Source organism: Miniopterus natalensis, chromosome 1 (assembly GCF_054644295.1).
Source record: "Miniopterus natalensis isolate mMinNat1 chromosome 1, mMinNat1.hap1, whole genome shotgun sequence".
Lineage (NCBI taxonomy): Eukaryota > Metazoa > Chordata > Mammalia > Chiroptera > Miniopteridae > Miniopterus > Miniopterus natalensis.
The window spans coordinates 60,050,293-60,077,030 of record NC_142081.1 but is presented as its reverse complement, the minus strand read 5'-3'; the positions used below and the strand labels follow the sequence as shown (position 1 = coordinate 60,077,030).

Sequence of the window (26,738 nt, the reverse complement as noted above, 5' to 3'; positions counted from 1 at the left end):
AAAATGAGAAATTATCCATCCAATTGCACCAGTTCTTCCTAATATGTTAAAATTTGCTTCCAATATGACTCCTAAAATTAAGACTTGTGAGGAAGATACATTTTAAAAAAACCTTTTTTTAATGTGACAAACTTCAACCTTAATGAGGTTCATGGTTCCACCAAAGATGCAAGAATAGGATAAAGGTGGAATTTCAAATCAGTATGGGGAAAGATGGATTATTTAACATCTGCTGTTGAACCAATGGATTAGAGTTTGAACTCTATCACCAGTGCCACCACTAGTTCATACAGTACTGTCACACAAATCAGAGAAAGGCCCCTTCCTCTAGTGGACTCAGTACCTCTCAGTGCACCATTGCTCGACTGACTTCAGCTCCCACTCAGCCTGGTGCAGTGAGTGAGTTGCATACCATATGCGGTGGCCTTTACCTGTTTTACTGCTTATCCACAAAACAATTTTAGATAGATCAAAAATGTTAATATAGAGAATGAAAATAGAAAATACTAGATGACTTTGTAATCTTTTATCTGTGTGATGTAAAACCAAGACATAAACAAGATTGCTGTATTAGTAAAGTAGATAAACAAAATCTAACATGGCCACCTGTCTCCCCTCAAAAGCCCCAAAAATCATAAACTCAAAGCAAGAAAAATTACTTGCAAACACATACTTGCATCATCTTTCTCTTGGATTGTCTCAAGGTCTCATATCTGTCTCTATACTTCCCCCACCCGCCACCAGTCATATATGAACCCTCCAGTGGCTTCCCATCTCACACAGCACAGCATCTAAAGACCTTATCGCAACTGACAAGACCCTACCAGGCCTGACCTCCTTATTTCCTGAACTCTTTCCTGACTCCTCTTTTCCTTCTTCACTCTACTTCAGTCTGCCCACCTCCTACCTGCTCCTCAAAAATGCCAACTAGGTTCTCTATTTACGGCCTGTTTGTTTTGCCATTTCTCCTGCCTGGGTTTTCACATGGATTACTCCCTTCTCTTCAAATATCCATTGAAGATGTCATCTCAATATCCATTTTATCAGCGGCCTTCCCTTGCCGTTCTGTACAAAATAGCATCCTCCCCCACACACTGCTATTACATTCTATCCCTCTTTATCCTGATTTTTTTTTTTTTTTGAGCCAATGGTTAAAAGGTCCACGTGCTCAAGAGCCCACGTGCTTAAAGAGCCAATGGTTAAAGGGCCCACGTGCTTACAGGGCCCATGTGCTCAAAAGGCCCTGTGTTTAAAGGGCCCACGTGCACAAGGGCCCACGTGCTTAAAGAGCCAGTGGTTAAAGGGCCCACGTGCTCAAGGGCCCACGTGCTTAAAGAGCCAATGGTTAAGGGCCCCACGTGCTCAAGGGCCCACGTGCTTAAAGAGCCAATGGTTAAGGGCCCCACGTGCACAAGGGCTCACGTGCTCAAGAGCCAATGGTTAAAGGGCCCACGTGCTTAAAGAGCCCCGTGCTTAAAAGGCCCCGTGTTTAAAGGGCCCACGTGCTTAAAGGACCCCGTGTTCAGAGGGCTGGGTGTTCAAAGGGCCCCGTGTTTAATAAAACCCCGATTTATTTTTTCTATAATACCTATCACCACCTCACGTATGTGTGTGTATATGTGTGAATGTGTGTGTATATATATGTATTGTCCTGTTTACTCTTTTCAGAATTAAATGTTATTTTCACAGGTTTATTTATTCTATCAAAATGTGTACTTTCCAAACTTGTGTTTAATTCAGCCTTACATTCATTTGAATATATATATTATATATTCCTTTTCCTGTATCCCACTACTAGAATTTAAACTCGTAAGGGCAGGGATTTACTTTTGTGTCCTGTAAAAATGCAACATAGACCTGACATTTTTACGTGGTAAATAGTTGAAAACTGCATTTGAGGATGAGGAGAAGCAAGTACTCACATATTAGTTGGAATGGAAATTTAGTACATTATTAGGTGATTTGGCAATTTTTATTATATTTAAATATTTATTTCCTTCAGTTGATAAAGTTTCCTAATACTTATCTTAAAGAAACCTTGGCACAGGTGGTCACAGATAAAGGACTCTTTGTAATCGTTGTCCTCCCTGCTTCCAAGGCTCATTGTTCCCAAAAGGATAATCAATAGGACAGGCCCTGGGAAAACAGGAGTCCTGGAACTAATGCAGAGGTGATGTCAGACCATTTTTGTAGACCGAGGGTGCCTTGGCATTGCTACAGAAGGCCAGTCTTCCTATTTGGCATGGGCCCATAGACATGGCAGAACCTGAGTTAGGCTTTGAAAGATGAGTTCCAGACATTTTCAGCTATGTTTAAAAAAAAAAAAAAGAGGGGGAAAAAGTGATTGCCTTTGGGGAGAGTGTATAGTGGTAGAGAGAGGAAAGAGTGTAGGTTTTTACATTTCTGCACATGTACATGCATTAGTTCTGTCTATAGGATAATCCATGCTAAGAAATTATGGACCATCGTTTTGTCATCTTTTCCCTTACCTACATTTTAAAAAAGAAAAAGCCTAATAAATGTTAGTTGTTTTATTTTATGGGAAATGTGGGATTCTTTATTATCCAAATATAAAAGCAAGACTAATTTGGAATTAAAATGAGAGACTGAAAATAATTTTAAATCATTGAAGATAGTATATCTAAACTTCTCTTTTCAGTATGCTAAAAATTCATATGTGTTCAAATGTTTTGTAATGTTTCTATTCAAAGAATGCTTTCCAAAATTACTATCTTCCTACTATTACAACTTCCTATGTCTGTGAAGGGACTGAATTTTATAAAACTCAACCTTTTTCCAAAACAAATATATTTTTTGGCTTTCATATAAAAACTTGAGTTTCCACAAACTGACATTGTATGACTAAGGAACAAACAGCAATAACCTTAGGCTAAACTTCTATAAACATATTCTTTTTCCATCAGAGCACACTGCTTCCAATAATCCTGCTCTTCTAGAGGCTCCTGTGGCAAACTTTTGGCTGCAAACTTTTGGCTCCTGTGGCAAATTATTGTCCCATAAATTCAGATTTCTCTCCATGAGAAATAGTCGTTGCCCAATCAAACTGCTAGTTTTCAAACCCCATGTGAGCAAAGGAGTGTGTGTTAATTTTAACTTTATATACTCTCAGAAATTAGCATATAGTTCTCAAAAGTAAGTAATGGATTAAAGTGTTGAGCAAGTGCAGCCATGAGTTTAAAAAACTTATATTAGAGCCTTGGTGAGGGGTGAAGAATCTCCTAGGCTCTAGATGTGCCTGGTATCACAATCTCACTTTCATATCTTGTGTCACTGAAGTGTATGTTTCCTTAACCTTTTGTTGTCGTTGGCTGCTGACCTTATATCGTCCTACACTTCATTGTCCTGTTTACTCTTTTCAAAATTAAATGTTATTTTTACAGGTGTACTTATTCCATCAAAATGTGTACTTTAAATTTCCCATGTGGTTTAATTCAGCCTCACATTCATTTGAAACAGTTATGTGAATCAGCATATGCTGCAGTTTCAGAGTAGTTTAATCTTACTGGCCTGGTCATGTGATACATTTTATTTAATTGCTTCACTCCTGCAATTAGCAAAGTGAGGATGGCATTTCATAAAAACAGATACTCATTAAAATCTGTGAACAAAAGGATGTGTATACATTTACTTGTGTGTGTTTTTATTTTTTTTCATCACCATTTATCCCCCATACCCTCTTCCCATTTACTTGTTTGATTTTGCATTTTTTTAAACAAAATTGAAAAAGAAATTTGGTAACACTAGAATAAAGTAATAAAAATATTGAAAAGCGTGACACATGAAGCTTCAATGAGATAGTGAAGGATGAGTGTGTGTGTGGTACAGTGAGTCAAGGAGTCCCAGTGAATCCAGCCGATCAGGCGGGCAGAAATCTGAGCTAGGCAGAGTAGACAGAAGTTAACTGGCATTGCTAGGAGAGACTTTCCAGATCAACTTCCCAGACATTTTCAGCTTTATCTGTCACTGAACAGATAACGAAGCCATTTGCTTAGAACTCACCCAGTTGGGCACATCCAATGTCCAACCATGTGGACCAGTGGTCGATATCCCGTAGTGTATAGACCACTAGGGGCAGCCCATAGCTCCTACCTGTACCATTCCCCTGCTACATTATTAGTTGCCTAGGACAAGTACATGTACATGCCTTACCTCCAACTCAGATGAGCTCTTTGAGACAAGATCTGTGTCTTTTTATACTGTTATAACTTACGTGTAGTGCCCACATTATAGGATGTCAGCTTCACAGGCCTAGGACCTCCTAGGACCATCTAGTATTGAGGTGGCTCCCTGCCTATGGTACCAGACCAAACACTAGTATGGTGGTTAACAGTGCCCTCTCTAGAAACCATAATGCCTGGGCTTGAATCCTGGCTGTGTGGCATTGAACAAAGTTACTTCTTCTCTGAGCTAATGTCTTCCTCTATAAAAGGATCACCTGCATGCCTACTTTACGGAGTATTGAGAACTAAAGCTTTTGGTACAGATACTTATAGATACTTGTACTGATTTAGTTCTAATGTCGTTTAAATGGTCTAAAGTTCTCTGGAAACCTCTCAAGTACATTGGGATCCCAGCTAGTTGATTGGAGCCTCACTGTCTTGGATTAATTTACAGTAGTGACCTTCAGGGAACCAAATATTTGTACAGTCTCAAGATCAGCCAAGTACCAAGCTATCAAAAAGATCTATCTGGTCCCCAGTCCTTTTAGTCTCGAGGTCATTTCAACCCAAAGGGAAGGAGGATGCAAGTCCCTTTTCTAGCCACCTATAGCCACGTCTCCCTCCTCCTTTCTGTCCCTCTCCCGTACCAGAGAAATGAATTTCTGGCTTGCGAGGCAGGGCCTACTCAACCCATTTAAAGCCAAGATATTTAGTCTCTTCCTGAGAATTGTAGAGCTTAGGTTTTTGGAACTATTTCTACTCTCTGCTCTGCTACATCTCTGTCCTGAGCCAATGGATAAAAGATGACCACTGCTTAAAAGGAAAAAGGAAAGGGGGAGCATAGGAAGTCCTATAAACTTGATTCAGGAACTAGAAAACCTGGGTTCATACCCTACATCTGCTCTTTACCAGCTGCTTGATCCGGGCAGGTCAGTCTGCCATGTATAAACTAGTGGTGATGGTTCCTATCCCAAAGGGCTATGAGAATTAAAAACATGATACGGTTGCCAGGCATGAAAGTCTCTTGGCTCATAGCAAGCAGAAGATTCCTGTCTGTCTCCCCAGCAGCCAGCCCAGAGCTGGGCACACGGGAGGCAGGTGGGATTGGTGTAATCCATTGAGAGATCTAAACCACAATTGAAATGCCTAATATTGTCAGGCCTCCAGCTGCCATATGTTGACTCCTCTTTTACTTAATTTAAACGTGTCCATTTACCCGCTCCAGGGCAAGAAACAATCTCTTTAAATGTGTCAAAGAAGGTTAGCCAATAAATATTTATTAAGCTCTACTGGGGCTCCAGGAAGGATATAAAGAAACATAAGGCATGCTTACTCCCTTCAGGGAGTTTATAATTTAGAAAAACAGGATATTACAGGTTAAAAACCAAAACATAGAAGAAAGTTAAAAGACATCTCAAAGTAAGTCATGACTAGGAGCCAAAGGAGTGGAGCAAGTGTGTTAGGACACTCAGCGGAAGTGAGGGCCAACTTCAGTTGGGGTGTCCTGGAAGCCATCGTGTGACAGGGATTGGAGGCGGTTTCTATTAGGTAGTTTCCACCTGCAAAAAAAATCAGAAAAACGATTCAAGATACTGTAAGGATATCTGCTATCTCACATAACAACAAGCCTGGAGTTCAGCAGCTTGGAGAACCCAGTGGTTTCCACCTTTCTGTTCTGCCATCCCCAGCATATTGGCTTTGTCCTCAGGCAGGTCCCCTTAGTACACAGATGGCTACCACAGTTCCAATCTCAACCACTTGGAGTAGCACAAGAAAACTTTCCAAAGACCGTTACAGCAAACGTCCCCTCATTTCTTGGACATATTGCCGCATGCCCTGGGTCCTAAACCAATCCCTGGCAAAAGGAGGGGAATTACCAAAATTGTTCCAAACTAATTAAGATTCATCCCTGGGACTGGTGCTGGGGGGTCCTTCCCTGAGTACACAGGAAGAAGAATGTGCATCTAAATACATTGGGTTTCTTCCAGCAAGTAAGAAGGGGAATGAGATTGCTTTAGAGAGGCAACCATAGTGTCTGCCACATAGGTGGTGTTGGGAAGGAAAAAGGATTTGGTAGCAAAATAGCATCCTGGACTCTGAAACAGACTGCCTGGGTTCTAAGCCCTGTCCTGTTAGTGACCTGAGCTAGTGAGTTATCTTCAGGAGGCCTTAGTTTCCTCATTTCTGAAATTTCTACCTAGATTGTAAATTACGTGAGGACAGCAACTTGAGCTTTGCACCTAGCAAGTACTCAATAGATATTTATTGAATGGATTCATTAATTGGATTAGTTGAGGATTTAATGAGTTAATGTATGATAAGGGCTTAGCATAGTACATAGCCTATAATATGTGCTCAAGAAAGTTAGCTTTTAGCCACAGTCATTGTAGGGACATTGAGAACCCTCTACATGTGTCCATTTGCTGCTTTGTATCACCTGTGCTGCAAGATTTATCACTAGTCCCTGCTTATTTCGGAAGCTGAGATGTGTCAAGAAGACTGCTCCTGGTGGACTGGGGCTGGGATGGCACAGGCCCATCACATCCTCTGCTGTGAGTCCAGTACCTGGGACTTTGCAGTTTGTAACTGCTCTGACCAATTTCTGAGCCGGCCCTCACATTGCTGTTAACTCCTCGGGGTCAAAACCCTGAAGTGCCCCTGGGACTAGCCCATTTCACTCTGACAAAAGGCTTTTCTCTCTCACTCTGTCTTGAGTGAAGGCCCAGTCAGTTTTCTATGCTCTGACAGAGATGGGCCAACCCCTCCCATAGAGGCTGCTCCCAGGAAAGGCTGATGTCTAGGAAAGGCCACTGCTGGGCCTGCTGCCAGCCATTGAACTGGGGATTGAGTTCCTACTCTCTCCTAAAGTCTAAAGGCCTGTCCTGTCCCACAGAGATGAAAGACAGCCAGAGGCAGCACATCCCTTTCTGCAGCTCTCACAGCCCATCAAAGCAGGTTGTGGTCAGACCCCAGCTGAGTGGCTCCCTTCAGCCATCTGTGCAGTGTCATCCAGAAACAGTTAAGCCAGAACTTCCCCAGGGAGAGCCTGCCTCAGCCACGGGGGTTACAGTGAGAGCCAGGGCCACACTCTGAGCCTCAGATTCCTCATCTGTACAAATGCGGATAACAACACTGACCTTTTGGTGATTTGAGGATTCAGTGAACTAACAGGTGGAAAGATCCCAGCCGTACTACGCTGGCACATGCCAAATACTTCATAAAAATGTTTTTCAGCTACTGCCCCCCACCTCATGAAACCAAGTATTTTCACAATTCCACACACCACTGGAAAAACCATTCCATTCCCTGTTTGCTTGAAGTATACAGTTTCTCCTGAGAGGAAACTCCTGGAAGTCAACAACAGAGTCCCTAGCTGGGGTCACTCCTAATCCTGATGACAGTCTGGTCTGTGCTCCCCTCCCTCATGCCCCTATAGCATTGTGATGGATTGGGCAATACGGGAAGGCCAAACAAAAAGGTGCCTCTCTGTCCAGCTGCTGATACTGCCCTCTTCTCTGGGTGTCTCCCCAACTGACTATGCCTCTGTCATTCTCTTCTGGCTTTCCAGGTGCCCCAGAGGCATGGGGGATGCTAAACCAGCTTCTCAGAGTATAATCCCTGTTTTCAGACAGTACTATGGCCCCTTTGCCTCCACCCCACTTCCCTACTCCTTGGTCCAGGCAGGTTCTGCAGCCCAGACTGGGCTATTGGAAGGCCCCACGTTCCCTCTAAACTTTTAGGATGAGGGCCAGCCTTGGGCCTTCTGATCAAGGCCCGAGTGGCAGTGGCCAGGCAGCAGGGCTGTTGGTAGGAACTCTTCCTAGGCTTTTCCAATTTGCTTTAGTTGAAGAAAAGAGTTCCTGGAGAAATCCCCTAATCTGCAGTCACTGTTATTCCAGGGAGCATGATAGAGAGAAGCCCCCTGCACACTACCCACACAGCTTGCCCTCCCACCAGGGCACTTCATTACCCTGGAATCCTCCCCCCCAACTCCTCCCCCACTAGATGGAAGGAGGAATAGGGCCAGAGGAGAGGGCACAGAAGGTACTCAGGGTCTCCCTATGTGAGGCCTGTAAGCATCCTTCCTACTGAGGACCCCCAGGACTTGACCTGATCGTCCTACATTTTGCTACCAACACCTCAGAGGGTGGGCATCCCACCTGCCATGCAGGAAGCCATTTGGGAAAATCTCTTGGAGGTGAGGCCCCTGCCTCTGGTCTGGCTCTCCTGGAGGCCTAGAGCTGAGGGATATTTGAGGTAAGAGCAGCCGTGAGGCAGGACACAGGCCTCCAGTGACATCTGCTCATTACTCCAAGGCTTTTCCTCTCGAGCCTGCCCTGCCCTGGTAGGAGGCAAAGGTAAGCAGAATATGTTCCTCCCTTCCTGGCCCTGAGGTGTGAGGTGTTGACAAGTGTAGGCAGGTGGAGACAGGCCCACTCAGCTATCAGAAACCTGTATAAAAGCACCCTCTATTCATGCAGCACAAGAAGGTGGATAGTGTGGAAGAATCTAAAGATCTAGAAAAATGTGGCAGTGAAGGAATTTTTCCCACATGCTAGAACCCTAGACTTTGTTTCTGAAACTTCATTCTTTGGGAAAGCCTATGAAGCATCAGTTTAGGAAAATTTTAGGACTTCCTTGTTACATGGCCTTTCTAAACACATCTCCAAACGATTCTTTTAAGATTATGCAGTAGGACACGGTTGATGTATGCAATCATCCCAGCAGAACCTGACTCAACAAAACGGTGCAGATGAGGCAAGTACCTTTTGAGGCTGTACGTATATGTCCATTTTCAAAAACAAAAGAGCTTCAAGTGAAAGACTTTATTAAGAAATTGTAAGGACATCATCTTGGCTGAATTTGCATCGCTGCAACCCTCGGAGCCAAGATTCAAAGGCAGAAATGCCCGTGGTGACAGCACCACTGCTGCCTTTGACTAAATTACAGATACATCACACTTGGGGCTTGAGCTAGAATGGACCTGCATGGACAGCAAAGGGAACAACAAAGGCCTGTGAGGAGGGAAAGCCACATTCTAGTCCTGATTCTGCCTCCAATTTCCTCTGTGACTTTGCTGAGTCACCTAATCTCTGGGCTGCAGTTTTCTCACCTGTAGAAGAAGGGGTGGGGTTGATGATTCTAGAATTTCTCTCAGCTCTGTGATTCACCATATTCCAAGCACAGAACCTCCTCAGATGTTCATTCATTCAACAAAGTTTGCATGAGCATCTACTATATGCCAAGCATCATGCTGGGATTCCTGCCCTGGATAGCTCACAGCCTACTGGGATTAGCAGAGAGGTGATTCAATTGGGATAAAGAAGGACACAGGGCACACCACTGGCCTAGGAGCACAGGTATCTATCTATATGCCTGCCCCCCTGCAACAGGCTTTGCAGGGTTTCCTCCAAAGGCTGGCAGATCACCACGACCACCCTCCCTCTCTACAACCTGTGAAATAAATGGATCTAAGCTTGCAGATATTTTCACCAAATCAAGAAGTCATGCAACGTGATAGAGCAGAGGAATGAGTCTGTTTGTACAGGCCATCAGTTTTCAGAAGTCCATGAAGACAAGAAGAACAAAAGAATCAACACAGATTATCACACTCAGAAATTTAAAATGATTAGAAAAAGTGCCAAAGATGCCATGGTGACCGCTGGCTGGTTTGGGACTTCCAGCACCCATTCCTTTAGTAACAGCACTCTAATATTTACATCATGTCTGGTGACAGAAGCTCTGTGCCCAGGCTCCCCTCCCTCCACCAAAGCGAGAGGTGGATACATGGCTTGAGCCTGCCAACCAGATGCTCCCTGCTCTTGGACTAGGGGTGGAGGTGTACTAGGTGGAGTGCGTGGTGGCAGCATCTTCCGTACAGGTCAATCCTGACGCCTAGAGTCCTCGGGGCTGCCTGGCTTCTGTCCTGAACTTGATGCTCCAGACTTCTCATCAGTGCTAGCAATTAGTTACCTGATGGTTATCAAAAATTTTCTTTCTTGCTTGGAGCTAGGGTGGGTTCCATGGCTGGTAGTTGGAGGACTTGACTAAAGTTTTTATGATTAATGCCACATGGTCCGATACTGTGCAGTTCAATCAGAATGTCCATGTGTTCACCTGGAGACCTTTGCACAGGAGGTGACTGGGTTCATGTTTTGGAAGATTAACCTGCCACCAGTTGGTAGCTGGATAAGAATGAGCAATGAGCAACGCAGTCCTGACAGCTGAAAGCTGAGAAGAAAATTCATGTTTATTGAGCTCTCCTTAGTGGTCCCTGTGCCAGGAGCTTTGTTCATTTCATTCCTACAATCCCGGAAAGCAGGCAAAATCATCCCCATTTTATGGATGAGGAAATTGAGTGTAGGGGGTAAGTACATGCCAGAGGTGACTCGGCTGATGAACAGCAGAGCTGGGATTTGAAGTCAGGACTGTGAAAACTCAGAGCCTGGGCTTTTAATCAAACACCACGTTGCTTTACTATGGAAGAAAATTTCTGAGTTTTCAAAAATAATCTGAGCAGCCTAGTGCCACCTTGGATGTAAGGGGCTGGGGAGTGGGGAGAATCGGCCAGCAGGTTGCGGTCTGTCAGCAGCGGGGGGCACTGGGAGCAGGAGCTGGCGGGCCAGGGTGGCACAGGCGGTGGGGTGAGCATTTCCAGGTGGATGGTCAGAGCCCCCGAGAGGACAGTGTTTCAAGCGAGTGTGGGGAGAGAGGGATAGGCAGCCAAAACTGGGGCTTGGGCACCCCACAGCTGGACGCTGGGAGAAGTCCAGGAGCCAGGGAAGCGGGCGGGAGGCGCAGAGGGAGGGAGGGCACTTTGGGGAGCGCGGCTCCACCTGGCGCGCCCGGGGCAGCGAGCCAGCAGGCGCATGCGCACAGGAGCTCAGGCCCCCTACCTGCACACGCGGGCTTCGGCCTGGGGGCCATGATACGTAAAGGGCGGTTGAGTGGCGGGTTTCGCTGGCCCTGCAAACTCAGGACGCCAGCGTTCACGTTGCCCAGCACCCCTCGTGGGCCACTCCCAGCAAAACCAGCTGAGACCCGGAAAGGGGAGCTGAGCCCCGCTGTGGTCAGGGCCAGCCAGGTCTGAATCTCGCTGCTCTCCGGGGGTGGGAAGCCTGGGAGGTCTGGCTTCTGGGGGTCTGGGGGAGGCTCCCACTGATCCCGGCAGGCAGCCCTTCCTCTCCCGCCCCCTCAGTAAAGGAAGGCAAGGGAAAACGTGCTTTTATAAATAGCTCCAGCCCCAGCTGATTTGTAAATTCAGTGGGGGTTTTTTTGTGTGTCAATGACATCACCCTCCTCCCCATGGCAACCCTCGACGATATCAAAATTGCCAAGCAACGTTGGAGCAGGTCGCTGCCTGAGGATTTAATGGAGAAATCTCAAAGTGAGCCGGGGTGCGCGGTGGAGGAGGGGCGGCCGGAGCGGGGAAGGAGTCTGGAGCCCGCTGCCGGTGCCGCCTGCCGGGCAGCCCTGGGCCGGCGGGGGCTCCCCGGCCACACTCCCTTTGACAGCTCTGCTGTGGACAGCAGGTCGGGGAGAGCACTGCTCCCTGCCTGATGTGCCAGGAGCCGGCGGCAGCCATCCAGGAGGCTAAACTGGCCCACTGGCACTGAGTCACCTGCTGGCCTAGAGGTTTCTTTCTTCTCTTTTGCATCTGATTATTTTGGGAGCTGGAAACTTGGAGCTGCACCTGAGTCCCGCCCCTTCCAGCCGCCCCTCCCTACCTTGGGCTCCTAGGAAGATGGAACCTGCTGACAGTCTGCCGCCACTTCCTAAGGATATGGAAGACATTATGGGGGCCCGAAGTGCCATGGGAGAGACGCCAGCCAACAAAGTGCAATAGCAGATATGGTGATCAGGCTGCTGTGTCCTCTAGAGGTGTCGGGAGAAAAGGGGGGTTGGGTCCATGCCGACTGGAGTCCTCCAGGGCTGGCTTTGAACTCACCTCCCAGGAGATATTCCTGTAAATGAGTGGCTTCTAGGGTCAGAGTGGCATTTGGAGAGCAAGGCTCGATTGGCTTAGGCTGGCCTGGGCAGGTAGGTGGCTTTGTGCTGGGTGTGGCCCCACGTGTGTGAGAATGTGTGTCATCCCAGTGCTGAGGACAGCAGGGGGATCCAGAGAGCTGGGGATTCGGGATTTGGCGGCAGCTTGTCCTAACTGATGCTGGGCCAGCCCAGGTTCTGAGATGGGTACTGTGGAAAAGGGACACCAAGCACCTGGCCTGGTCAGGGCGAGGAGCAGCTCCAGCTGAGACAAGCCCAGGCCCTCCCTGAGTCCAGAGCACAGACACGAGGCAGAATGCCGAGGTAGGGAGTGGTCCAGAGGGGCAGGCCAAGGATAGCAGCCAGCCCACCAGCGCGCCGGACAGCACATCACGTCGGCTGCTCCCTCTTCCGACAGCCCTGGGCACTAAGGAGACGGCTTTCTACCAAGGAATTCTGACACTCACCCATGCAGTGCCAGTCAGCATCTCTGTGTGCTCTCTGCCAAGCTCACGGGTGCGTTTCCTGAGAGGAGCACTGGCCAGGACACAACTTCCCCATTCTCAGGACCCAGTCAGGGGCCACTGCTCAGCCTGGCGCTCAGGCCAGAGCCCCTGGACCCCACAGGGCATGCTCCGGTGCATGTCAGGCAGAGAGGCGTGGGCCCCCCACCTCCCCCACACAGCTGGCAGCCTCACAGGCACACCGGTGAGTAAGCTGCCGAGGGAGGAGGATTGGTGCCCACAGAGGCAGGATGACACTAACCAGGAGCCTTTGGGAGAAGCGGCTGGGTGAGGAAAGCACTGAGGTTTTCTTTTTCTTTCCTTTTTTTTTTCTGCCTTTTTGCCTGAAGGGAGTGGCGCTTCCTGGGCTAGAGACAAGCACCAGCCTGCAGTGGGGAGCTCAAGGCCCAGCTGCCTGGAGGAGCAGCCACGGTAAGGTCCCTGCTACGGACATAGGCTCTGGCTTCCCAGACAGGGGTGGGGGTGTGGAGGTGTCCAGGCCATGTGCCATCTAGGACAGGGGTGGCAGCTGTGGGTTCCTGTGGGCCCCATTCAACCTGCCACTTCCTTTCCAGATTGATTTTAAAACAGCCCAGTCCAAGCTGGCCTCTGGTTTCCTGGCTAGAGGGAGAAATGTTTATTTTTGCTGTTCCTGCCTGTACCTCCCCCTCCTGCTGGGCTGAGCCAGTGCCACCAGGACGCCCCTCCAGGATGTCCTCTTACCCTACCACCTCTGAGACACTCCCCTCTTGTATTCATACCACAGATATTTATGGAGCATCATTGGGACCCAGGCTCCAAGTCATGCCCCTATGCAGAGCTTAGCCTGGACAGATTCTGACTGAAATTCAGTGGAAGTCTGGGTCCAGGGGATGCCTGGCTGAGCACCATTCCTCCTCACAGGCCTTGGGCTCTTCACTTCTGCTACAGGGGTTAGCGACCTGGTTTGCTCCTGGGATGTCAGCCCAGTGAGCTTGGGGTATTAAAGCTCTGGGGCCCAACCAAGAAGCAAGGCTAATATAGCGTAGTTTGTTCTTTCCCTGGTGTCACACACCAAGGTCAGAGGTCCTGCTTGGGTTCTTTTCTAAGCTGGTTCTGGTGGGAACTGGATTCTAAGAGTTGAGGATAAGCTCTGGGCTTCCTGGCCCTTGGGCCCTACAGAAGCTCATCTAGCTGGGAATACGGCCTTTGGGCCAAGCAAGGGGTCCCCTCTGAAGATTAGGAGGGCAAACCTGGGAACCCTAAGTGCCTAGTCAGGAGTGGGTGGACACCAGGAGCAAGGCTTCTGGAAGCACTTGATTTGGGTGGAAAGCTGTGTGCCCCTGTGAGTAGCCACAAGGTGGGAGTGTGGGGGCTGCATGGACCTTCTAGTCCCCCAAGGACAGACTGATTCTTTGTGAGCTGAGCTCTCTAGGACATGCCAGGCACAGGAAAGGTGCAGGCAGGAGGAACACATGAGATCAGAGTCAGGATGAACCCCTACATGTCTCCCACTCAACTGATCCCTGCACCTGGCTCCAGGACAAGGAAATCCTGCCTCCCCACAAAAGGTGACTCTAAGCCTGGGAGTCCCCTGTGTGTGCAGAGCTAAGCAGCAGCTGGTGCCCAGCTGGGTTCAGAGTGGCAGAAGCTATTGAGTGCCAAACAGCAAGCTAGCAGGGTGGCAGCTGATGGAGCCACGAGGGAGCAGAGGGTAGAGGCCAGGGTATAGGGGCAGGAGAGGGAAAGCCTGTCTGGAGTTTTAAGATGGCTTAGGGAGGACTCTGGACATTGATTTTCTGATACCTCCTACCTCTGTGGGACGGCTGGCAGGGAGTAGGCAGACTGAGAGACTGCATTCCTTACCCACGTGGCCCCAGAGACACCTCTAGCACACACTGTCCTGGGTGTAGAAGGCCGGAAGGATTATGGGAAGCTGTCCTGTGGCCTGAAGCAGAGCCCTCTACATCATGAGTGAGAAGGCCCAGGTCTCAGGAGCAGTTTCTAAGAGCTGGGCAGTAGGAAGGGTGCGGCAAACCTCACCCACTGGCATTCTGCAGCCTGCCCCTGTGAGGGCTTTGAGAAGAGGTCATTTCTGTGAACCTGCCTTGGTTAAAGGAAGTGGGCTAGCTAACAGGCTGGAATAGAGCATGGAAATACGAAAACTTCAGAGGCAGAAAGAACTCAACCTCCTGGCCCCAGCCGGCCCTTCTGCCTGGGGTGAGTAAGCTGACTGGAAGCCTCCTCTTCTGAGCTCAGCCCTAGAGCCCATTAAGGGCTAAGGTGATATGTGTGGGGTGTGAGATAAAGGGGAATTTGTCTTTTCTTGGCAATATGTGTGCTCCAGGCAGCACCTGGAGATGGCAATTGGCATCTTGTCCTGGCTCACTTGCTTGCAGGCAGGGATCAGCGGTTCCCTCCTAAATATAAAACACTGGTGGCAGGAACAGGGGGTGGGGGGAGGTGCCAAGAAATGAATGGGACAGAGCCCTTGCCCCGAGGAACTTACAGTCCTTCAGTAGAGGAGGGAAAGGAAAGCTGAGCATGGGGCCAACACCACCAGAAACCAGCTGAGCTACAGAGCCATGATTAGCAGCATGGCAGTGTTGCCCTTTTGCTCACTCTGGGTCCCTGATTCATCACTGTAACTGTCAGCCATGACCATTCAGTCCAGATAATTTATAAATTTAGACCGATAGTGGGAGATGGTTCTTAACATAGAACTTTATAAAGATGAATAAAAAAAAAGATTAGCCGAGAATGAAAACACAAAGGAAGAAGCAGCTTCTACTGTTATGGGCAGAGGACAGATTCTCAGGGAGATATACAGGTACAGGAAAAGGCAGAATGGTGGGTGGTTAACAGCAGGTGAGTGTCAGGCCTGGGGCTGCCTCTTCCTGCCTGGGTGACCTCAGATAAGTTACCTCATCTCTCTAGGTCTCAATTTCCTTTTCTGTCCAATGGAGATAATTATAGTACCTATGAGACATGCATGTTGAAAAGATTAAATGAGGCCATATGCAAATACCCTTAGCAGCATGGCTGGCACATAAGTGCCCAGCAAAAGATAATGTTGTCATTGTGATGATTATTAGTGTTAGAGGAACAAAGTGCCAGGAGGGAGAGACCTCACTGGGGTCTTCAGGGAAATCATAAAAGACTTCATGGAAGAGGTGGCTTTGGAAGAACCCTTCCCTGAAGAAAAGCTAAACTCTCAGAATGCCGATAGATCCATGCCCGATCATGCTGGGAAGAAAAGCTATACCTGATCCACTTTTTCCCAAATAGCAAATTGTTTATCCACTGAAGTTCTCTAAGGAATGATTTGAGCCTATTAAGAGTTTTCTGCTTTTGGGAGGGGGGGGTATAGAGTTTGAGGTCTTGAGAACTTGCCGGGGACTGTATATGGTGAAGGAATCAAAAGTTGGACTCTGATCACACTCTTCTTTGGGCCTGGAATCTTGTCAAGGGTAGCCTCAATTCCTTGAAGAACTGTTCACTAATAAGCCCCATCTGAAACACACATTTGGAGGAGGTGCTTCATGCAGAAGGGCCAGACTGGAGACTCCAGCGATTTCCTTGACTATTGCGGCAGGTGACTTAGAAATGCCCAAGAATCATAAGGCTAAAACTCAGAGACGTTTTTCTTTGCCTACCAAACGGTTATGATTTTATGAATTTAGGAAAGGTAATCCCAGGTTCTGTTCATCTAGAAGAACAATGCTGGAGGGATTAGCATGCAAAAAATGGGTTCCCTCCTAACTACATGGGGCTACATCAGCCCCAGCAAAGGGACACCCACATTGGCCAGCATTTTCTATAAAACCTCATACGTCATATCAGTCAGTGTAAAGACCCAGGTCTTTACAGAGAGACGATGATGACTTTTTTTGTACATCTATAGATTCTCTGTGGCAAAACTGCCCCCTCAGAGTGCCGCATCGTCAGCAAATGCTGGCATCTTCCTGCTTGGCTCTGGTTTGCCCAAGCCTCAAAGCACTCAGGCCCCTGGGCCTCCAGCTAAGAGGATGGAGCAGGGCTGTGTTCATTCTGGCTGCCCAGGACCTGGAGTGGGGGGCCTCTGGGTGCTCAGAAAAGCAAGTCCAGAAAGCTCAGGTCAGCTGATGCATTGCTCTGGCCTCTGATCCCAGTGCAGCAGCTCACCCCCAGGCAAATAGCAATGAACCAGTCACCTTGCTCAAGGGCCCCTGCCGCCTGTCTGTCTGCCCTTGCTCCTGAAGGCTGCAGCGGCAGCAGGGTTAAAACTGGAAGGACTGGTTCTCTGGTTCAGCTTCCTGGCCTGGAGCCTCCAGCCTCCATTTTCTTTCTTTCAGCTTCAGATGAGGCTTCAGGTGGAATTATGCAAAAAGGCACAGGGTGGAGGGAGCCAAGGGACCCGTCATGCCACAGCCTCCCTGGACGTCCAGAGCACAGTCCTGGGTCAGCGGGGAGAAGCGCATAGGTAGAAAGGTCTGCCCCAGAAAGGAGCTGGCTGCCTTGGATTTCAAGCCAAAGGAAGTCCCTAAGAATGTCTAATGCAGCCCACATGTTAGAGAGAGAAGAGGAGTCCCAGGGAAGGAAAATGGGTCCTGGGACCACACAGCTAACTGCCACAGAGCCAGTTTCAGGTCTGGGGGTCCCCATCCCCCATTCCAGTACTCTCACCTCCCAGACTGCCTTTCCATCAGCAGCAGCATCAAAGGCACCCCGAGCAGGGGAAAATGCTAGCTGCCTGGTAAAACTCGATGGCTTCAGAGAGGTGGCCTGGCCTGACAAAGTGGGAATCTGGACAGGTCCCAGCACTCCTCTGTGCCTCCTGCCCTAACAGGGTCCTGGTCCTGCCCCCTGCCCCCCATCTTGCTCCATATGGAGCCCCAGCTCATCTCCTGCCCCTTCAGCAGAGCTCCCCAAGAGCAGACTCTGCCCATCCTACCCAGGCCACTCTCTGAGTGTAAATGGATTGACTCAAGTTCTACTTGTCCCAGGAAGCATATTTTTCCCCCATTAATTTTTAGAGTGGAAGGGGGGGGCAGGAAGGGAGGGAAGAGGGCAGAGAAAGGGGGAAGAGAGAAAGAAACATCGATATGAGAGAGACACATCAATTGGTTGCCTCCCACACACTCTCCAACCGGGGCTGGGGATCGAACCTGCAACCCAGATATGTGCCCTTGACCAGGAATCAAACCTGCAACCCTTCGGTACACAGACCAATGCTCTAACCACTGAGCAACACTGGCCAGGGCCCAGGAAGCACTTTACATTTTAACCAGAAGGCTGTCAATGTCTTAAGCCAAAGAAGGAAGTAATGATGAGAATATCTAGGAAAGAAAGGGAAATTTTTGGGCTTAGGTTAAGGGAGGCATACAGGAAACCTTTTATCTCAGGTGGATTTTTCAACAGTGTACACTCTGACCCCAGGCAGGAATATAAATGTCCAATGGCCACCATCAGAGATCAGATCTCAGAAGCAGGAGGCCTATGTCACCTGTCACCCTGTCACGAGGCCCAAGCTGTACAAGAAGAATTCTGTATTACACTACAGTGGGTCTTGCTGGAGATGGTGTGTCTGGGATCGGGAAAGGTGGAGAAAGGTGGAGGTCTCAGACCCTGAGGCGGGATAGAGCCGAGCTCAGGGACAAGAATTCAAGGCCAGGGGTGAGCAAGGGTGCAAGGCTCCTGTGGAGGAGGGGAGATCAGGATAGGAGGAAGAGCTGCCTCCGGAGAGTCCATCATGCCAGGCACTAGTGAGGGCATGGCAGTGCACACCAGGCCCTTGCCATGTCAGCTTTCACATGAAGGTCCTGAAGGCTGCCACCCCTGGGGCAGTCAAGGTATGGGCCAGAGACTAAGGAAGAAATGACCCTGAGAAGGGAAAGTAGCAGCTGCCCGGGCCCCTGCAGGACCCTCTAAGCATAGCACAGCACAGGGCAGACACAGAGGCAGAGTTCAGCGAACTCTACAGCCAGGTGGTCAGTGTTCCCAGGAGACCACATAGCCCAGAGCCTGTGAACTTTGTGCATTTAAAGCTAAGGTGCTCCAGCAGAGGGTTGTGGATGGGGCTTGGACAGACAACATTGTGCTTCCTCAGACTCTTTCCTTTCTCTGGTGTGAGCCCTCACCTGGCCACAAGCCTTCTACTCCCCCCACTCACCTGTCCCTCCTTAAAGTCAGGCCCTGGGTACCACGGCTTGGGTATCAGTCTCAGCCCAGACCTAGTCTCAGACTGAGGTGGCACCAGAGGCTCAGAAGAGAGAGGAAAGGACAGTGAAGGGCTTCCATTCAAGGAGGCTTCCAGCTGTTAGTTCTGCCAGCAAAAGTGCCAAGCAGAGAGCTAAAGTGCCAGCAACAGACATTTGGATGGAACTTTGGAGCCCATTAAGAGCAGGGCCTGCAAAGTGATCACAGTGAGAAGATATTAAATGAATTCATCATGTCTCTAAAATGAGTGTTCTCAGCATAGAGGTGAATCTTTCTTTTCCCAGCCCTCCCCAGGGTGGCTTATAGCCCCTTGTACCTGGGAAGGGTACCACAGCCTACATGGCTCCTGCTTCAGCCCCTTGAGGTGGGTGGACAGTGGCCCCTGCATCTGAGTGGCTCGTCCAGGTCGCCAGGCCCCTTTGGGACAGTCAAGCAAGTTTGGCCCCCAGTGTCAGTTTGCATTTGGGAGGACTGGCCTTGTATATTCCCCTTGGCATAGGGAGCCTAGTATAGATGCAGAACTTGAGAAAAAGGTGGAGAGAGACTAGAGGCTCTGGGTGTGGGAGTTCTCCTCTGCTGAGATTCAGGGCAGCAGAAGGATGTGTCTGTCCAGCAGCCAGGCAGGAGAGCCCCATGGACTTTCTCCAAATACCTAGCTGGGCCCAGACAGTGCTGCCCCTGGGCTGGGTTCTCTCTGTAGAATCTGGAGAGGATAGACCTGTAGGGTTGATTTCTTAGCAAGTTCTCCTGGAAGAACCTTGGCATTCAGCCCCTGCAGCTCACCAAATGGGGTTCAGTGGCTTCCTATGACACCTACATGCATGTGTGGCACAGCAGAGGAGAGTTTCCTCCTTGGTCCCTTTACCAACTGTGAGTACCAAGGGTCAAGAACCTTTCACCCTGTTTGGGGGTGCTGATCCTCAGGGCTCCTGGACTCCATTGTTCTAGATCTTATCATTTTACCACCTTCTGAAGGGAGGATGGCACTCCCTCCACCATTATACACATCAAGAAACTGAGGCTGAGCCATGCTGGAAATCTAGAGAGGCAGAGGTCTCCAATCCTTCAAGAACCCATGCTCTCTGCCGCTAGTCTCTCTCTCTCTTCCGCTAAAGGACCCCAAGGGCTTGTCAGTGTCAACTCCCTCAACTCATGCTCCCAGATACTCAGAAGTGGGCACTTACCTCTCAGCCCCATCAGCAGAGAGAGATGTGGTACCATCAGGGTGAGGGACACTGGCCCAGGCTACCCCAAGAACAGGAAGGGACAGGTGTTGGACAGCCTGGAAGAGAGGGAGAAGGGATCTACTCCAAGACTTCCCCTCTCCTAAGACTGGGGGCTGCCTCTCTTCCAGGCTCCAGGGGTTTCCCCAGCCAAGAACCAACAGGTGTGCCAGGCCCCACTTTCCCAGCAGTGCCTGCACATGGGCCTCATGGTGCTGGGCCCATGCCGAGTCTGTGAAGGGCAGATGACTTGATGCAAGGACTTCAGGCAGGGTGCCACCTCATGACTGGGGGGGGGGGGGAATCTAGCACCTGGTTCCTAGCAGAGGACTCAGTGACGGGGTAGGAGAAACTGAGGCCCCCTCTGACCCTCACAGCCAGTGCTGTTCCTCATGCCCTTATCAGAAATTGGGGAGGGATATCCCCCACCTCTCGGTGTCATATGATTTACCCATCCAGGGTGGCAGAATTGGCACAAGATGGCAAAAGACCAGTGCCTTCCCCAGCAACTGTTCCCAGGAACTTGACCCCATTTGGCCAAGTCATATCAGACAGTCCTTGGAACCAGAGACCTCTGAGCAGTACGGATTTAAGAGAACAGTCTGGGGAGATAGACTTGGGTTGAAATTCTGGCTCCACCACTCAGTAACTATAAGACCTTGAGCTGGTTCCTTAACCTCTCCTAGCCTCAGTTTCCTCATCTGTAAAATAAGAACAATAATAATATTCTTCTGTGCCAAGGTTGTGGTGAAGGCTTAAGTGAGATAATTTGTGTAAATAGCTTAGCATGGAGTTTGGCCCAATAGAAGCTATTATTACTATTATCAGAGGAGGGCAGAGTCATCCAGAGGAAGGAGCCCTAGGAGTGAGTGAGCTTGTCAGCAGTGTTCCTGATCCCCAGACAGCTTTTCAAGTCATGCAGCAGAAAGGTGCAGGGAAAGGATAATGTGTTTGTGTTTCTAAACCACAAGTCGATCCATATCTTTCCCCTCTGGTTCTAACCCAGGCTCCCAGCCCTAGCTGTAGGTTCTTGGATGTTACAGCAGGTCCCAACAGCCACAGGCTGAGAGAGAGCCAGGAAGTGCCTGCCCCACCCAGGGTGCCTTCCCAGACAGTTCTGGTTGGCCAATGCCCCAGTGCTGGTGGGGCTCCAAGAGCCATTGCCCATGGTGAAATGTCAGTTCTCAGTGTCCCTGCTCAATTTGAAGAATGGCAGCACATGGACCACTACCTCAACCTGAACACCTCTGCCAGCATCCCAGGCTCCTCAAAGGAGGGTATGCCTGATCCCTGTCCCTGTGCCTGGCACAGCTGTGGGAACAGGGCCAGAGGGAGGCACATGGATGCTGGGGGAGACGCTTCCCCCAGACTGTTCCTGCTACTTCCTGCACTGTTGTTCTGCATTCTCCTCCTGGACACAACTGAGTTGGGCGTGAATCAGAGTAGGACAGAGAAGAGGGGGAGAGTCGCACACAGGAATTAATCACTCAGGTCCTATTCTGCACATCCTAGCCATCCTTATTGGCAGAGGTCACCCATTCCAGTGCAGCTGACCCACATGTAGATGCAACCAGAAGTGCAGAAACTTGGGGTTGTGACGGGCCCGAGAGGTCCCCTGGTATAGCCTAGTATCTAGTATGAGAACCTTTTCTCTAGCATATCTGGCTGATAGTTATCTGGGGTCTAAAGTGATGGGGGATTCATTACCTCCATGGTCAGTCTTATTTGGGAGTCTCTGCCTCCCTCCAAGCCCCACTGATGGTCCCAAAGGTGGGAGGACCTCAGGGTTACCTAGACTCACTTCCTACAGGGTGAGGATGGACTTGGCTAGTAGCCTTTCTGGGATACCCAGGCCTGGATTCAACCCGAATTAAATACTAGTTCATTTCTGATAATATTCTAATGTTCACACTTTATCATAGTTCAACAGTTCAAAGGTACTGCTTGGAGCTGTTGTTTTGATATATAAGGTATTTGTATGAAAAGAAAAGAATTCATGTGTGCACCTGTGAGTCAGTAAAATATAATTTAGGGTGTTGATTTTAGGTTCAACGATGTTATACATTTCATCCTAGCTTTGGTTCATGGTTCATTGCAAATCCTCATCAACCAATTGCCCCTGCAAACTGCCCTTCCCACAGCCAGTATTTCTATGTCCCTGGGTAACTAATCTGTGGGGAAAGCCATATTTGCATCACATGGCCCCTTTGTCCTTAGCTCAGCAGGCAGCTTCCTTGGGGCCACGGGAGGTGAGAGGTCGGCTAACAGTGCTGCCTGAGGAAAGAGAAAGAATCCCGTTGGGAAAGATACAGAGAGGAGCAGAGACCTGCCTGCAACTGCCCCAGCTTCCACACCACTCTCCCAGCTCACAGGACCAGCATCTCCAGCCAGCACCACCAGGCTTTCCCCACAGAGGCTGAGGGCATTGGGGCTTGTGGTGCAGCCAGACAGGGTGCAGGCCGCCCATTTGACACTGGTGAATTCCCACCCACCACCTTAGCTATGTTTGGCAGGAGTCTAGAGTAAACTGTGCAAAAGCAAAAGAGCCCAGGTGCAAATGCTTTATCCATAAATTGCATTGATATATCTAAAGAATCAGTGAACAAAAATGATACATGACAGTAGTGACCTCAATAACTAAAGTTTGAGGTGCCCAACAATGACAAAAATCTCTGCAGTCCTAGATCCCTGTGCTGCGACACTAGCAGTCACCCAGCCACTGCTTGGGGGCAGCCATTTGGGGTGCAGATGTACTGAATTTCCAAGCCAGAATCCTTTCAACACTCAATTGGACACAGCCCTGTCTGGGGGCCCTTGTTTGGGGAAGAGAGAGACAGGTGGCCCCCGCCCTTCCCCCACAACATTAATACACAGGAGAAACTACCCTCCAATCCAGAAGAAGCAGGGCAAAGGGCAGTCAGGAGTGAGCCACTGGAACAGCCATCCTGCTCCTAGACCAGGGCACTCACCACCATGAGATGCTAGCTGTGGAACCGGGCCTATCCTGTTTGGGGGTGCAGGGTTCCTGAAAGCTTTCTTTTCCCCAGAGGTCGCTTACCTGAAGCCAGAGGGTTCCCAGAACTGAGCAAGGTCTGACAAGGAAATTGGAATCTCTTTAATTCCAGTTTTCCTTCCCAAGACAGTCTTAAGGCCTTGCCTAGATGGACAGACAGGCCAAGGTGGCAGGTGGCAGGACTCCAGCTGGGGCTGGCTCCCCAGGTGTGTGGGTGGGCTCGGGCCGCAGCCCCTCTAGGATCCCGGAAGAGGTAGCCCCGAGAATCTGCAATGCAAATTAATGAGTTAATTACACAGAGGAGCTCAGCGAATAATCCTGGTCAGGCCTCTGTGCCGTGGCCCAGGGACCACCGGGGACCGTGGAGCCGCTGGCAGGTCACGGCGGGCGTGGCTAGGATCAAGGTCCTGAGGCCAAGGGCCAGAGGAAGCTGGAACCCACGCGCTAGAGGGAAAGGGTTGAGCAGAGAGGCGCCCCTCGAGCAGAGAGGCTCCTGGCCACGGCCACGGGCCCCTGCTCCCCTTGGCGACTTTCCCAGGGCTCTGTGTTCGCCCGCCTCCGAGTCCTACCTGGAGCCACACCCTGAAATCAAACTCGCGGCCAGGTGAAGCCGGCGCTGTACCGACTTGTAAGCGCGGCCTCCCCTCGCTCCCGGCGCCCAGGTCCCTCCCGCGGAGGGCGGGCCCTGCTCCCGCGGCCTCTCCGAGCGCTCCCGGGGCTTCCTGCTCGCAGGTGGGTGCCCCCCACCCCTGGAAGCTGGCTGACCTCCCCGGGCTGGGACGGGACGAGGGGGCAGGCCTCCCTGTACGCGGCCCCCTTTCCCGGGTTCTCGTTCCCCACGTTCGGGCCCCGCGGCGCCTGGTGGAGGCGCCTGAGCGCAGGGAGGTGAGGCCGGGCGCTGCGAGCGGGACCTCCCTCCACGAGCGCGCCTGGCGCGCCCTGGCCGTCTGAGCGATTCCCGCCCCGCTCCGGTCTGCGGCGGGGCCCTGTGGCTGCTGTGAGTGGGAGCTTAGCTGCCGGGAGAAGGGCCAGAAGCGTTGCGCCCACCGCTCCCTCCTCCCCCTGAGCCCTGTGGAGATACCTCAGCCTCCCCTTGCGCTTGAGAAAGTGGCTTAGTGGGGAGGCTGATACGGAGAGGCTCGAATGCTCTGTATTCCAGCTATTCGCAAAATCCGCGGGGACACATATCACGTTTGTCACCATGACTTTCTGATCTGTTTCCACCCAGGCCTTGGAGGACTAGCGGGGAAGGTCCATAGTCTTCCCTCCCCTGGTGCCTGAGAGCTCTGCCCACTGACGGGTAAGGAGGCGAGACAGGCAGCCCGCCAGAGGTGAGTGAGGGACCTCCAGCCCTGCTAGGGTGTCCCGGAGCCTTTTGGAGACCATGATGGGAGATAGGTTGGAAGGGACAGTGGACAGGTAGCTGGCCTGTTCTTGGGACTTTTAGGCAGCAGCAGTGGTCCTTTTTTTTTTTTTTAATTGATTGGAGAGAGAAAGGAAGGGAAGGGAGAGGGAGAAAGAGAGAGAGAGGGGGAAGGAGATGTGAGAGGTTGCCTGACACAGGATCAAGCCTGCAACCTAGGCATGTGCCCTGACCGGAAATCAAACCAGTGATCCTTCAGTGCTTGGGAGGACGCCCAATGAACTGAGCCAGGGCAGCAGTGGTCCCTTTTAGGTGCCATTTTTCAGTCCTTAGTGGATGTGCATTGTTACTTCCACCGCCTCAGTCCACAGCAGGCTGCTGGGCTTCAAATGCCCTGCCCTGCCCCCTGGCCCAGCCTCTGCTTGTCATCAGGTCTGATGCCTGTCTGATGCCTGTCTGGGGCAAGGCAGTGTCACCAAACCTGTGCACTGAACTCTTGCTTGGGAAAGAGGCTCTGGAACAGGAAGGGCAACAGCAGGCCCAGCCCCTGTGCTGAGCAGGCCAGGAGGCAGCCTCTGGCAGAGGTGCTACTCTGCATATCCCAGTCTGACAACATATTCCCAGCATCTCTAACCTGCTAAAATCCCTCTGGATTTTCTCGCACCCAGTGCGCAGCATCCAACCTGGGATATGGATGCTGCTAGGAACACTAAGGACTAAGACATAAAGAATCCCCAGGGTACAGACTGTGCTTTCTGTATCTTGCCCCATTCTGGTGTTCTTTTAGGCTCTTCTGAATTGTTTCTCTAGGTAGGGGATTTGAGGAGGCTTGGGTATATCTGTGCTCAGGTCTTTTGTGGCTGGTGCGGCATATATTGCAATTCTCTGAATTTTCCTCATGCCATGTATATGTCGTGGCTGAGAACACATTTGGAACCAGAAAAGGCTAGGTTCAAATCCTGACTTTGCCTTTGATTCTTTAGGTGAGTTGCTTTACTTCTCTCTAAACTTTAGTGTCCTGGGCTATAAAATGGGGAGGATCGTGCCTTCCTTATAGGATAGTTGTGAGGAGTCACAGTGAGAAATGGGAACAGCCCAGCAAGGGACCACATCTTTCACCTCCACTTGATACTATTGGAAGAGCTGAAGCTACTAGGCTCTCCTCTCTTGGAGAACTTTGAGAATGGTCTGGCTCTGTGGCAGGAGATGATGAAGGTTGTTAGAGAAAAGCAATGGAAAGACAGTAAAGGCAGAGGGTCTATGGGGGGCAGGTAGTGAGGTGGCCCAGGGAAGGGGACATTTCTGGAAGGGAATCTGAATTTAGAGGCAGAAACAGCAACATGCTCTGTGCATGTCATACATGGTCACATGTTCATGGGTGACCCTGGTCACAAGTGTTGCCTCTGGTACAGGGAGCCTCTGGCTTGAATCTTTCAGTCCTATCTCTAAGTAGCTGTGTGATCTGAGACAGGTCATTTAACTTCTCTGGGCATGTTAGAGGAGCTTGGAGCTTGAAGTTGGAGAGACCTGAGTTTGAATCCCAACTCCACACTTACCAACTCAAACAATTACTTCTCTCCAAGCCTCGGTTTCTTCGCTTTGCAAAACAGAGATGGTAATATCTACCTCGTCGACTTGTGACCATTAAATGCACTAATAAAAGCGACCACCCGGCACAGTGCCTGGCATGTGCTGGGCGCTTTATGCATGTATATGTATATATTCCCTTTCTCATCTCCCTCCTCTTCCCAGCCTCCTCTCATCTTTAAAATGCACCCAGTAAAGTCTCCATTTGGGCGCTTGCGGGAGGCAACCAACCAGTGTGTCTCTCTCACATCGCTATTTCTCTCTCTCATTTCCACTCTCTCTGAAAAGCAATGGAAAAAATATCCTTGGGTGAGGAAATTAAATAAATAAATAAATAAATAAATAAATAACAAATAAATAAATAAATAAATAAATAAATAAATAAATAAATAAATAAATAAATAAAACGCACCCAGTAAAGCAAGTTTGGACCAAGTCACAGGATATTGTGAACATAGGGTGAAGAGGAAAACAAAATAGACATTGACTGTTAAGGGCTGTAAAAAAATAATCTTTCTGTGTGTGTGATTGAGGACCTAATCTTGTGAGTGGGGGACTCTAGAGGTTCTTTCTGGCATTGCGTTGAGAACTCTGTGATGCTGTGATAAGGACTCCGGCCTCCGCAGGCAGAAGCTGTTGAAAATCTGGGCTGGTGAGGAGGTACCTGGCCTGCAGCCCTCCCAGGAAGGCTATTCTTCTCTCCTT

The 26,738-nt window shown here is 49.9% G+C and overlaps 1 long non-coding RNA gene across 1 annotated transcript; it reads left to right on the top strand.

Moving 5' to 3' along the window:
- The first annotated feature begins 12,366 nt into the window (after positions 1-12,366).
- On the top strand, positions 12,367-24,375 carry LOC148094156 (uncharacterized). Its single transcript, XR_015714081.1, has 3 exons — positions 12,367-12,683; positions 13,021-13,102; positions 24,312-24,375. It is a non-coding gene; the product is annotated as an uncharacterized LOC148094156 (long non-coding RNA).
- Positions 24,376-26,738: the final 2,363 nt, after the last annotated feature.